The sequence below is a fragment of the Pinus tabuliformis genome, chromosome 7, assembly GCF_031772625.1.
Source record: "Pinus tabuliformis cultivar Carrire ecotype Pingquan chromosome 7, CPIR1, whole genome shotgun sequence".
Taxonomy (NCBI): domain Eukaryota; kingdom Viridiplantae; phylum Streptophyta; class Pinopsida; order Pinales; family Pinaceae; genus Pinus; species Pinus tabuliformis.
The window spans coordinates 1,868,768,697-1,868,782,836 of record NC_142293.1 but is presented as its reverse complement, the minus strand read 5'-3'; the positions used below and the strand labels follow the sequence as shown (position 1 = coordinate 1,868,782,836).

General features: G+C 35.0%; 1 pseudogene across 1 annotated transcript; it reads left to right on the top strand.

Moving 5' to 3' along the window:
- The first annotated feature begins 1,288 nt into the window (after nt 1-1,288).
- On the top strand, nt 1,289-13,166 carry LOC149255929 (guard cell S-type anion channel SLAC1-like; annotated as a pseudogene). The gene is made up of 4 exons (XR_016266425.1): nt 1,289-1,468; nt 3,031-3,803; nt 3,900-3,931; nt 12,717-13,166. The product of XR_016266425.1 is annotated as a guard cell S-type anion channel SLAC1-like (transcript).
- The last annotated feature ends 974 nt before the right edge of the window (nt 13,167-14,140 follow it).

The following is a 14,140-nucleotide window of genomic DNA, read 5'->3' as shown; positions in this document are numbered from 1 at the left end:
GATGATTGTTCTTATTTTTTATTTGACAACTGAATTATGATAAGTTTTTATTCTGTATAAATTTCTTTTTCTTAATTAAGAAACATGGCCAAAAATAATTTTGGAACACTATATAAATAAATTTTTTTCATCATTTTTAAATAATTTTGTCAAAAATTAAATGAAAACACCAACTCCTGCAATGAATAAAATAACAATAAACCAAAAAATCTAATGTAACAGATAGTTCTGAATAAGAAAAATAAATCGCCCTACAACAAAGCATCTAACATGAACTATAATCCAAGGATATGGAAAGACGTAAAAAGATAAAATGGAAAAATAGGTGATTTATACAACTACAAAAACCTTAAAGTGCTTTAGCTAGTCTTTTATTTACTCCAAAGATATGAAAAGAAGTAAAAAAAATGGAAAAATAAGTGATTTGTACTATTATACAAAAGTGCTTTAGCTAGTCTTTTATTTTTTTGCTCAGATAGGAAGGCTTAAGATCAAAAGTGATCATTTATCTCTAAAGACCTGCTGTACGTATATCTACTGAATATAATTTTATTTCATTTTTAATAATAAAATTAAATTTCTTATTTTTTGCTCAGATATGAAAGCTTAAGATCAAAGTGATCATTTATCTCTACAGACATGCTGTACATATATCTACAGAATATAATTTTAATTTTATGTTTTTTCATGACAATTAGCTTTCAAAAATTATTTTTTTCCATGACAATTAGATTTCATGACGATTTTTATATACAATTAGATTCATTTCCATATTTAAAAATATGACAAAACATTATCATCAATTCTGAATCACCGCATTACAGCCTTAAATAAAAAAACAAACAGTAACCCCATTAACCTACGCCCTTCTCTATCACGTACAGAATTTCCAAGCATTCACGTATTTTGGGTCCTGCGGAGAAATCGCAGTGAAACAACTGTCAATCAAATTAATTTTTATTTCCTTTTAAAATAATTATAGTATAGTTTAATTTCACCTCATAAAATATTACTCAAAAAGTACTTTTTCACATGTCAAAAAGTACGGATTTTGTGAATGAAATCCCACTAGAATTTCTATCTCAACATAAATTCTGTGCGGACCATGCCAAAAAGTTTTTAACCTACTAATTCATTTGTTAATGAAAATGTTATTGTAAGGAAATGGACGTAATTCTGTCCTCATCATGAGCTCCTCAAGACCGACTCACTTCCAAATTCTTCTGAGAGGGTGACCTAGGCCTATAAATTATGTTACAACAATAACTCATAGGACGACACATGTTACATAATCTTGCACTCTGCAATGGAACACCATAATTCTATCCGGCATGAGCAGAGAAGCGATGGAACATATGGATCTGGGCACTGGGATGCTAGATCTGAATTTCTGCACTTAGTCAGTGTTGAAATTCCTGCAGCGAGATACTTTGAAGCATTGGAGGGGCCCGAGCTTGAAGTTCTAAGGGTGAGAAGACTATGGATATATGCTTCACTGTATTATTAGTAGATCAATAAATTCAAGCTATATTTGTTTGCATATGTACTTGTACTTGTTTATTGAGGTATAAATTATTCAGTATCTATGTTGACATGTATTTTTTAGTGTAGTTAAAAGTTTTTTTGATTAATCATATTATTAAGATTGGGTAGATCTTTTAAACCAGTTAATGTGGTTTATTCTCAGTTAGTTCTAAATTTGAACCCAATTCTAATGATGTGATTAATCTTAAATATTTTTATTTACAATATAGATCACAAACATCTCAAATTTAACACATCTTTATTTTATTTTAATTTATGATGTGAAATATAAAAATATTTGAAAAGAGTAATTCGCTGTGAAATATCCAGAGCCCATGAGATATCAAATTCTTTGGAGGTATTCTATTCTTGAGAGATATCAAGTGTCCACGAGATATCAAAATCTTTGGAGGTAGTAATTATTTGTGAAATAATAGTGCTGTTGAGATATCAATTTTTTTTAAGGAGGTAGTAATTGCATCAATACAATTGATAAAAGGATAGTTTAGTTTAGTATAGTTTAGTTTAGTTCATGCTGCAGTCTGTATGGGTTAGGTGTTCCATAAATTCTTTGCGTATTTGTTCGATGTGTGAGAGAAATTTATTATATTTGTCTATTGCCTACCCGGAGGTTATGAAACTTTAGGTGTATCTTTCATGTTTATACAGAGAATTAATCTTGTTGGTGTGGTTTAGTCGTTGGAACGAGCAATTATGTAAAAATATTTTATAGTTTCAGGATAAGAAATTTATAGTAAAACAGATTGGGAATAAATTTTATCCTTGTTTTCATCACATATGAAGAGGGTTGACAAAGATTGTACACTTTGCGACTGCTATCAAATAGATATAATTAAGGAAGTATACAATACTTGCAGGGAGTCTAATACAGCTTTGAAGAAACTCTGTGCATTTCAAGATCAAACAAATGACCCACTTCAAAAATATTCTAACTTATGAGATAACCTCCAGTTTTGAGTAAATTATGTGTATTTCAAGTTCAGACAAGTAACCCTTTTGACGGATATTGGAATTTATGAGATAACCTCCCGAAGGTGATGAGAAGGGTTTTACCGAGTCTTGCAATAGATTAGGAATTGAGGATGTTTAAGATGGGATTATTATGTATATGGGAGTAGAGAGAAGTAAAAATGAAATGATTATATAGATATTTCAGCAAGGTGAAATGATTATATAGATATTTGAGCAGCTTGAAGAGTTTTATTGTTTTTTTTATTATGATGAATCAATAATTTATTGGAGTAATTTGAATTAAATTAATAATTTATTAGAATATTCTGAATTATTTTCAAATCTACTATACCCTAAAAATTTGTATCTAAGATAAGACATTCTATAGGATAACCTAGACCTATTAATCTATATAACCTAGAGGTGAAAAATTGTATCCAAGGTAAGACATGATAACCTAGACCTATTAATCTATATAACCTAGAGGTATGTTGGTGGTTACATTCTGATGTTTTTTCCTTGCTTTGATTTCAGGACTGTGAGTAAGTTGCAGTTCCTCCCGTGGACAAAAAATGGCCATTTCTTCTTAGATTTCCAAATGCATGCTTCGGAATGTGCATGGTTTGGCCAGCCAAGCATCTTTATGGAAGGCTCTCGCCACCTCTCCTGCTGTTAAATTCCTCCATATCCCGCCGCAGATAAATTTAGCTCTCTGGTTACTTGCAGCGTGCACACTCACCCTTGTTTTCTGCATTTATTTCCTCAAATCGATTTACCATTTCGAGGCTGTCAAGAGGGAGTTTTGCCATCCAGTGAGGGTGAATTTTTTCTTTGCGCCATGGGTTGCCGCTATGACACTAGCTATAGCAGTACCTCCAGTAATAGCAGAGTCAGTTCATCCATCGGTATGGTGCATTTTCATGGCCCCTTTGCTGATTTTGGAGCTCAAGATATATGGCCAATGGTTGTCTGGAGGAGAGAAGAGATTATCAAAAGTAGCTAACCCTTGCACACACTTGTCTGTCGTAGGAAACTTTGTGGGATCTCTATTAGCGGCCCGCTTAGACTTGAAGGAGGCTGCAATATTCTTATGGGCTGTAGGGTTGGCCCATTACATAGTATTATTCGTGACACTCTAGCAGAGATTGCCTACCAGTGAAACGCTGCCCAAGGAACTTCATCCTGTATTCTTTCTCTTTTTGGCTGCTCCGGCTACCGCAAGCTGGGCCTGGGAGACAATTTTCGGAGAATTTGACACAGTTTCTCGCATCATGTATTTTGTTGCACTCTTCATCTACATGTCTCTCGTAAGTATAATTAGATGGATCATTTTCGCTGCTTAAATGTGACGTTGAGTTTATACTTCTTGAAATTTAAACCGTTTTCACTATTTGATTATGCAGGTTGTGCGCGTGAAGTTGTTTCGAGGTTTCAGGTAATCATCTCAATTCTGCCACTAAAACGACATAAACTTTATTGAAAGGCGTTGTTTAAGGAGTACACAATTTGACTGGGAGAGGGTTTAAATAGTTTTGTTAATAACAAAATGGATTCAGTATCATTTCTGGTCTTATACAAAATCCTCAAACTTGACTCCCAGAAATTCTGAATCCTCAAACTTGGTTGCTATAATCTGAAAAATTCTTATACTTGACGGAAATTTATGTTTATTTCAAACACACAACAAACAAATATAACAGAGAACAACGCTCTGGTTTTATCAAGGATCTTAGTCATATAAAATAATAATAAAACTATTACAAAATTGTCTTCCTCAACTCAGAGGGATTTACAACAGGAACTTCAGTTCCAGAATTTGATTCCACTATCTCAAAAGATTATAAGATTATATCTTCAGCACTGTTGTGCGTTGCAAGAAGAAAAAAAGAACTTCTTGGCTAATACTACTTCTCACTCTTTTGCTTGCATTTTTTTTTTATATATAGAACAACACGAAAATATCTTTACAATACGTGTTGCTTTTGCATACTTCCATGAAAATAAAAAATAATAAAATTTAAGATTTCACCTACATTTACCAACCCTAGTAAATATCATTAATTACACGCCTCAAAATAACCAACCCTAGTAAATATCATTAATTACACGCCTCAAAATATCTTGCTGGAATTTAATGCATGGCTTATCACACCATCGCATCGCAACAAGAGAGAATGTGCCACAGCCTCTATAACCTTTAAATCATGTGATTTGCGATATGCGATCGCATCGCAAATATCGCATCGCAGACAATACAAGCATGCAGCGAAGGGTGACGAGGGAAAGTGCGATATGCGATGGGATCGCATCGCAGGAAAAAATCTGCAAATTCGTTGAAGTCAAGTTGCCGCTGCATTTCAATTATCAATTTCTGGTAGTTTAAAATTATCATTCTAGCACTCCCCTTTAATTTTAACTGCTGGGTTTTTCTGCATACCCAGGCATTTCCTGAAATGATCAAAGCTTTTCTTTGCCAATGGTTTTGTCAAGATATCAGCTAGCTGATCCTCTATTCTGCAGTGCTGCAAAACAATCTCACCATTGTTAACCAATTCACGTATGAAGTGGAATTTGGTGTCTATGTGCTTTGTCCTTTTATGAAAAACAAAATTTTTAGGCAATGCTATTGCTGAGCTATTGTCACAGTAAATGGTTGTGCCATTTCCTTGTTCATGACACAAATCTTTGAGAACTCTTCTCAGCCATACTGCTTGGCATGCTGCTGTTGTTGCTGCCACATACTCTGCCTCTGCTGTCGACAAATCTACAACTGGTTGCTTCTTGGAAGCCCATGAAATGGCTCCCTAACCCATATGAAACACATATCCGGATGTGCTTTTCCTATCATCAACACTTCCAGCCCAATCACTGTCAGTGTAACCTGTCAACATGAAACTTTCAGAAGAGGAGTATAAAATACCAAACCCCTTCGTTCCATTCACATACCTTAGAATCCTCTTGGCTGCCTGCCAATGAGTTTCTTTCGGTCTTTCCATAAATCTGGGGATTAAGCTCACAGCATGCATAATGTCCGGCCTAGTTGCAGTCAAGTACATAAGGCTGCCAACTATGCTCTTGTATAATTTTGGATCAAAATATTTGTTGCTGTCTTCTTTGGTCAATTTCAACCCCATTACAGTTGGAGTCACAACTGCTTTGCTGTTCTGCATGTTAAATCTCTTCTACACTGCTTCTACATATTTATCTTGAGAAATGAAAATGCCATTTTCGATTTGGTCTACTTCAATTCCAAGAAAATATCTTAAGAAGCCCAAGTCATTCATTTCAAATTCACTTTTCATGACTGCTTTAAAATCAGCAATGAGATAAGCATCATTGCTTGTAAAAATCAAATCATCTACATATAAAACAACAATAAGAATCTTACCGTCATTATCCTTTATGTAGAGTGTGGGTTCACCATCACACTTGTCAAACCCATTGTCAATCAGATAAGCATATATTCTGCTGTACCATGCTTTTGGAGCTTGCTTCAGCCCATAAAGAGCCTTCTTCAGTTTGTAGACTTTATGCTCTTGGCCTTCAACTTCATAGCTTGGAGGTTGATCAACATAAACCTCTTCTTTCAATACTCCATTCAGGAATGCAGATTTAACATCCATCTGATAAATCTTCTATCTGTGTTGTGCTGCTATAGACAACACTGTTCTGACTGTTTCCATCCTTGCTACCGGTGCAAAGGTTTCATCATAGTCTTTGCCTTGTTGCTGCTTGTAGCCTTTCACAACAAGTCTTGCTTTGTGCCTGTCAATCTTGCCTTCAGCATTGCTTTTGGTCTTGTAGACCCACTTAACACCAATGGCAGCTTTGCCTACAGGGAGTTCCACTAACTCCCATGTTTTACTCTTCTCAATTGCACCAATTTCTTCATTCATTGCTTCAATCCATTTATCTTCATTTACAACATCTTCAAAATGGACTGGGTCATCAACATGACAATACAAAGCGAATAATGAATTCAGACCGGTATTGTTACTTACCTTTCCTTGTTCATAAATCTCATTCAGATTTCTGAATCTTGGTCTTCTTGGTGTGTTTGGAGTTCCATCCGAACTTGAGGGTATTTCTGATCCCTGTGGTGTGCTTCGAGAAGCACTTTCTTAAGGCTGTTCGAATTCCAGATTGTGGTGTGGTTTTTTGTACTTGCTGTGGTGGAGGAGGAGCCACAAAAGAAGGATTATTTGCTTCTGTCCCTTCCTCTTCTTCTTCGTGAGACACAATTGTCTTCACATTCACTGTCTTCTCTAAGCTTCCATCCCAAGCTTCATCTTCAATGAACTGCACATCTCTGCTTACTATCAATTTCTTGGTGGATGGATTATAGAGTTTGTATGCTTTTGACTCATCACAATAGCCAATAAAGACACACTTCTCCCCCTTACTATCAAGCTTCTTTCTTAGCTGATCCAGTACATGTGCATATGCCACACAACCGAATACTCTCATGTGAGTGACTGTTTGCTTTTGACCATTCCATGCTTCTTCTGGTATTTTGTTTATGACAGCTTTAGTTGGGCATCTATTCAAGATGTAAACTGCGCAAGTGACAGCTTCTGCCCAATACTCATGCGGCAAGTGTTTTGCCTTTAGCATACTTCTAACCATGTCAAGAATGGTCCTATTCTTTCTTTCAGCAACTCCGTTTTGCTGAGGTGTATACCTCGCGGCGAACTGCTTTTGTATGCCATTCTCTCTGCAAAAACGCAGAAATTCTTGGGAGATGTACTCTCCTCCTCTATCTGTTCTGAGCACTTTGATATAATGCCCACACTGCTTCTCAACAAGAGTTTTGAAGTGGCGGAATTTCTCAAACACTTCACTCTTCTGTTTCAACATATACACCCATCTCTTTCTGGTGTAATCATCAATGAAAGTTAAAACATATTTATTTCCGGCAAATGATGGTGTTTGCATCGGTCCACACACATGAGAATGAACAATTTCCAATGGTGTTTTTGCCCTTATACTCTTTCCTGCTGGAAAGCTTTCTTTGTGTTGCTTGCCCAAGATGCAGCCTTCACAAAGGCTGTCCGGTTTCTCGATCAATGGTAATCCTTTTACCATTCCCTTTCTGTGCAACATATTAAAGCCTCCGAAATTGAGATGTCCAAATCTCAAATGCCACAACCAATTCATATCTTTCAATTGTTCCTGAAATACTTCTTGTGTTACAGCCGCAATAGTTCTGCCTTCCTTCAAATTTGCCCTGAGTTTGAGAGGAAACATTCTATTGCTGGTCATCTACGCCTGTGCAATGATCTTCTTACTTGGAGGTATGTCTCTGATTGTACACAAATCATCTTTGAAGAACACATTGTAACCTTTGTTAATGAGTTGTCCAATGCTCAAAAGATTACATTTCAGACCGGGTACATAGTATACATCTGGCACAATCATCTGTTCTCCATTTTTTGCTCGGATGCTGACTCTGCCCTTACCCTTGACACTTATCTTATCATCAGTCCCTATTGTTACCTCAGATTTCACATTTTCATCCAGATTGGCAAACATTGCTATATTTCCAGTCATGTGATTACTACAACCTGAGTCTAAGAACCAAAAATCTTCTTGTTTGTCTTGTGCTATGTTACATGTTAACAGCACATTCTTTGGGTTCTTATCTTCTTCATTTGCAAAATTTGCATTCTGCCTATTATTCATGTCACTTTGCTTTTTCCTACATTCATTGGCATAGTGCCCATATTTCTTACAATAATGACATTGGACTTGGGATTTGTCATACCTTTGTCCATGAGTTTGCTGTTTGCTTGAACCTTCATCTTGGTTCTGATTGCAGCTCCTTTCGCTTGTGCTTGCAGGATAATTTCTGCCTCTGTTTTGGCTTCTTCCACGACCTCTGTTATTTGCTCTGCCTCGACCTCTTCTTTGGGCAAAGGACATCTGAGTCTTGAATGATTGCTCAAAAGAGGAATCTGTTCCTCTACTCAGTCTGTGTTCATGAGACAAAAGAGAAGCACTCAGCTCATCTACCGTGAACTGTGAGAGATCCTTTGTTTCTTCTATTGCTACCACAATAGATTCAAACCTTGAGGGTAAACATCTCAAGATTTTCTCTACAATTCTTCTTTCTTCAAGAATCTCACCATGAGATCTTATCTGGGTTATCAAGCCAATAACTTGAGTGAAGAATGAATCTATTGTGTCAGATTCCTTCATGCCGAGATTTTCAAAGTATTTCCTCAACATCTGCAACTTTGTAGTCTTCACCTTCTCCATGCCTTGATAGGTAGTTTTGAGAATATCCCATGTCTCCTTAGATTTTGTTGCTGCTGCAATCCGTGGAAAAACACTTTCATGTACTGATTGGAAGAGGAAAAAGAGGGCTTTGGAATCCTTCTTCTTGTCACTCTTCAACTGGTCTCTTTCTGCTGCTGTCAAAGCAGCCAACGCTGTTGCATCCGCCGGTTCAGCATAGCCAGTTTCAACCAGCTCCCATATTCCTTGAAAAGCAAACAATGCTTTCATTGTTATGGACCAATAACTGTAATTTTTTCCATTAAATTGTGGCAGTTGGGGATTCGTCAAACCAGTTCCAGCATCTGCCATCTTAACTTGTGAAAAATAAAGAAGAGATACTGACTGTAAAAAAAACAAGCAAGAACTTTCTCTGCTGGGAAAAATCTGCTCAATAAGCTTCTTACAGCTCCTACAGTGAAAAAACAAACTCTTGTCTTTTTTTGACTCACTGAGTGCCTAGACTAACTCTGATACCATGATGAAAATCTCTGTTTATTTCAAACACACAACAAACAAATATAACAGAGAACAATGCTCTGGTTTTATCCAGGATCTTAGTCATATAAAATAATAATAAAACTATTACAAAATTGTCTTCCTCGACTCTGAGGGATTTACAACAGGAACTTCAGTTCCAGAATCTGATTCCACTATCTCAGAAAATTATATCTTCAGCACTGCTGTGCGTTGCAAGAAGAAAAAAAGAACTTCTTGGCTAATACTACTTCTCACTCTTTTGCTTGCATTTTTTTTTTTTTTTTTTAGAACAACACGAAAATATCTTTACAATACGTGTTGCTTTTGCATACTTCCATGAAAATAAAAAATAATAAAATTTAAGATTTCACCTACATTTACCAACCCTAGTAAATATCATTAATTGCACGCCTCAAAATATCTTGCTGGAATTTAATGCATGGCTTATCACACCATCGCATCGCAACAAGAGAGAATGTGCCACCGCCTCTATAACCTTTAAATCATGCGATTTGCGATATGCGATCGCATCGCAAATATCGCATCGCAGACAATACAAGCATGCAGCGAAGGGTGATGAGGGAAAGTGCGATATGCGATGGGATCGCATCGCAGGAAAAAATCTGCAAATTCGTTGAAGTCAAGTTGCCGCTGCATTTCAACTATCAATTTCTGGCAGTTTAAAATTATCATTCCAACAATACTTGATAGCTATAATCTGAATTTTGAAAAATTTCCACAGAATTTCCTTAAACTTAACCACTATAATCTGAGTTTTGAAAAATTTCCACAAAATTTTCTCAAAATCATAAAATTCCAGTATGCCCATGTATCCACCCAAACCAAGTTGGGTTAGAAATGTTGAGACTAAATTGGTTGTAGATGAGTGGAATCTAAGCTGGGTTAGAATTGTTGAGACTAAATTGATAATAGATGAGTTGAATTTAATGGATTGCAAATTTATGAATATTTTAGAAATCAATAAATCTTAATGGATTACAAATATATGAATATTTTAGAAATCCATAAATCTATCTAAATATAAGAGTACAAAATTTGACTATGGGAGTGTTTAAATAGCTTTGTTAATAAAGAAATGGATTCAGTATCATCAAGATTTATTTTAGCTTATATAAAATTCTGAAACTTGACAGCTATAATCTAAATTTTGAAACTTTTCACAAAATTTCCTTAAGCTTGACCACTATAATATGAATTTTGAAAAATTTCCACAATTTTTTCTCAAAATCATAAAATTCCATTATATCCATGTATCCACCTAAACCAAGCTGGGTTAGAATTGTTGAGACTAAATTGGTTGTAGATGAGTTGAATCTAAGCTGGGTTAGAATTATTGAACTAAATTGGTTCTAGTTGAGTTGAATTTAATGGATTGCAAATTTATGAGTATTTTAGAAATCAATAAATCTATCTAAATATAGGAGTACACAATTTGACTGTGAGAGTGTTTAAATAACTTTGTTAATAAGGAAATGGATTCAGTATCATCAAGATTTATCTTGGGTTATACAAAATTTTGAAACTTAACGTTATAATCTGAATTTTGAAAACCTTTCACAAAATTTCCTTAAACTTGACAACTATAATTTGTATTGTGAAAAAATTCCACAAAATTTTCACAAAATCATAAAATTCCATTATATCCATGTATCCCCCTAAATCAAGCTGGGTTAGAATTGTTGAGATTAAATTAATTCCAGATGAGTTAAATCCAAGCGGGGTTAGAATGGTTAAGACTAAATTGATTTTAGATGAGTTGAATTTAATGGATTGTAAATTTATGAATATTTTAAAAATCATTAAATCTATTTAAATATAGATTTATGATTCTTAAAAAAAACCTGATATTTTGATAAATAAAATAATAAATTTAACTTTAGTTTTATCAAATTTACACAATATTATGAAACCTGTCATTAATATAATATGAATGAAAGTTGAATATAATAAAATATGAATGGAAGTTGAATATAATAAATTTAATTGATGCATCTTCATAGGAACGAGACAGGCACAATTCTGTATGGTCTTTAGTGTCACACAATGCAATTTCTTCATTTGACTCATTTTCTTAAATTATAAGGGATCGATTTTTTTAATATAGTTCTAGACATTCAATGCAATTTCTTCATTTGGCTCATTTTCTTAAATGACAGGGCATCGTTTTTTTAATATAGTTCTCGACATCTTTAACGTGTTTGATGCTATCTTCTGGTATTTTCGGATATAAAATATGGTGTGTGCTTTATCGTTACTTTACTAAATTCGACGTATCAATTATTTAATATAATTCTCCACATTTGTGTGTGATGCTTTATTCTGGTATTTTCTAAGAATAAAAAGCTTGTGCTTTATCACTATCACTACTTTAGCTGGCTGCACATTACATCAGTCAGGATAGTCTTAACCTTACATTATCTTCTTAGAAGTAATAGACGTGAAAATTAATTGTCCAAAATATGTCTCTGCAAATTACATCACAATAGTCTAACTATAGTTTTTTCTTAATTACATCACAATGCCCTAACTCTATAGTTTTTTCTTCATTACATCACAATAGTCTAGCTATAATTTTATCTTAAAGTTAAGACAATGCAAAAGATAACGTACAAATTATATCTATGAAACTTTAAAAGTAAGTAGACTCGAAAGAAGAGTAACACTTTTTCCTTAATTACATCACAATGGCCTCATTTATAGTTTTTTCTTAAAGTTAAGACAATGTAAAAGATAGCGTCCAAATTATATGTACGAAGCTTTAACGGTAAGTAGAGTCGAAAGAAGAATAAATCTGAAATAAACAAAACCCAAAAGAAGAATAAAACTGAAATAAGCGCAAGTCAAATAGTATGTATATAGTATACTTCGAACAAAATAAAAAAATGTCAAGGAGCTTGATTCATTTGAGAACCATCCTTCTTAAATAGACTTTTGCCATCAAAATCTATACATATTGCTTTCTCCCTTTTTTTAAAAGGAAATTTCAGTCTTTCCTATTTCTCTACGTATTTGCAATTTTTTTCTATGCTTTTCATTTTCTTGAATTTATGTGATAGATTCTATATTCCAAGATATTTAAGAATATCTTAAAATCCGAAAAAAAAATCTATTCTAAAATATTCTCAAAATCTACCATACCCATTTTCAACAAAATCTCTCATGAGTTTAGAGTTGCAGTTTCTACATTTCTCCACTGACTCCCTTCTATAAAATCTTAATGTTTTTTCTTCCCAATATTTTTACATCTTCATTCGCTCCAAGTCCTCTTAGATTCTGCAATTTTAATGTGAATACCATCCTTCTTTTTAGTTGCAATTTACATGTATAGTGTGTTGCATACTTGTTGTCCGTGTCCATATTTCTTAATTTAACCTAATCCTATCAGCAATTGAGACTAATGAAACTGGTGAATATAAATGAACGCAATGGCTTCCTTTTTGCAGGTTCTCTATTTCATGGTGGGCATACACCTACCCAATGACATCGACATCAATAGCGACAATAAGATACTCAGAGCAAGTACCCCATCTTTTCACACACGTCTTGGCTGTACTTCTTTCTACAGTTGCTACTATTACAGTCTTCGGTCTCTTCGTCACAACTCTCTTGCACGCCTTCGTTTGGAAAACCCTCTTCCCCAGCGACATGGCCATCGCAATTACGACGAAGCAGAGAAACAATATGACCAAGTCATCTCCCAATCCCAAATTCAAAGTCTCTGATATTGAACGACCCAATACCAAACCCAGAGGGCCAGTTCGCACCAGTTTCGAGCTGCTGAAAGCTACAGTAAGGAACCACGGACAGCGCAGAGAAACAACGGTATATCCAGAAAATATATTAGTAGATGGTCAGTAGACGAGGGGGAAATGTTGGTCAGATCAGCTTGCCTAAAAAAAGAGGTGTCTATAATGCGACTTTTTGGAGATTCCGGTGACGGAATCCGGCGGAAGAAATTGAGGTTAAATCTTGATTTGTTGCAGTTAAAATGGTTTTTTAACTGCATATTTGGATTCAGCACCCTGGAAAATCCCTGGGACGCTTTCATTGTGCAGAAACTAGCTATCAAACTTGCGATTCCAATAAATTCCTCCGGATTTCAACCGGAAAAACCCGCCGGAAAGGCTTTCAAAAAGTCGCGTTATAGACAACTGCCCTAAAAAATGCTGGTCATAGTCCCCCGGATTAATTTTCCTTTCAGTATTTAATTTTCTCTTGTATTGTAGTACTTGATTTTCTGTTGGCTCTCTACTGTTGTTAGAACTACTATGCCATTATTGATGGAGCTATGTGCAGTAAGAGAGCTCTCTGATCACCAGCAATGAGAATTTGTTGTATTGACACCTTTTCTTCATCTGTCATTAACGTTAACGAGAATTTGTTGGGTTGCCTCTTTTCTTTTTCCTTTTCCTTGGAATGGTACTTGTTGGAATGCCATTTTCTCCCAGTGGGATGGGAGCTGGTTGACGAGTCAATATGTCGTCGGATTCCGAATCACGGTAGCATCAGCATTAAATCAATCGTCTGTACAACGTTTTGAATAATAAACTCCCCATGAGTATGAGAGCATTATTTTTAATATTTCCTGTTCGCATTATTACTTAAGGTTTTTGCAAAGGAGAGTGTGGGGTTATTCCTTTCTAATATTGGTCGACGTTGGCAGATGTCAAATAATATGTACACAGATGCTTTTGTTGCTCCAAAATTTTCAGTTCCCATCTTCAGACTCTCATCTATATATATAATTCATACATTTTCAGTTCGCATGATGAATAAGGGTTTTTGCAAACTATTTCTCTACGCGTTGTCCACCGAGGCCACATTTTAGTCAGGACTTGTCCAGTTCTGGTTGGAATTTGGGTATTGT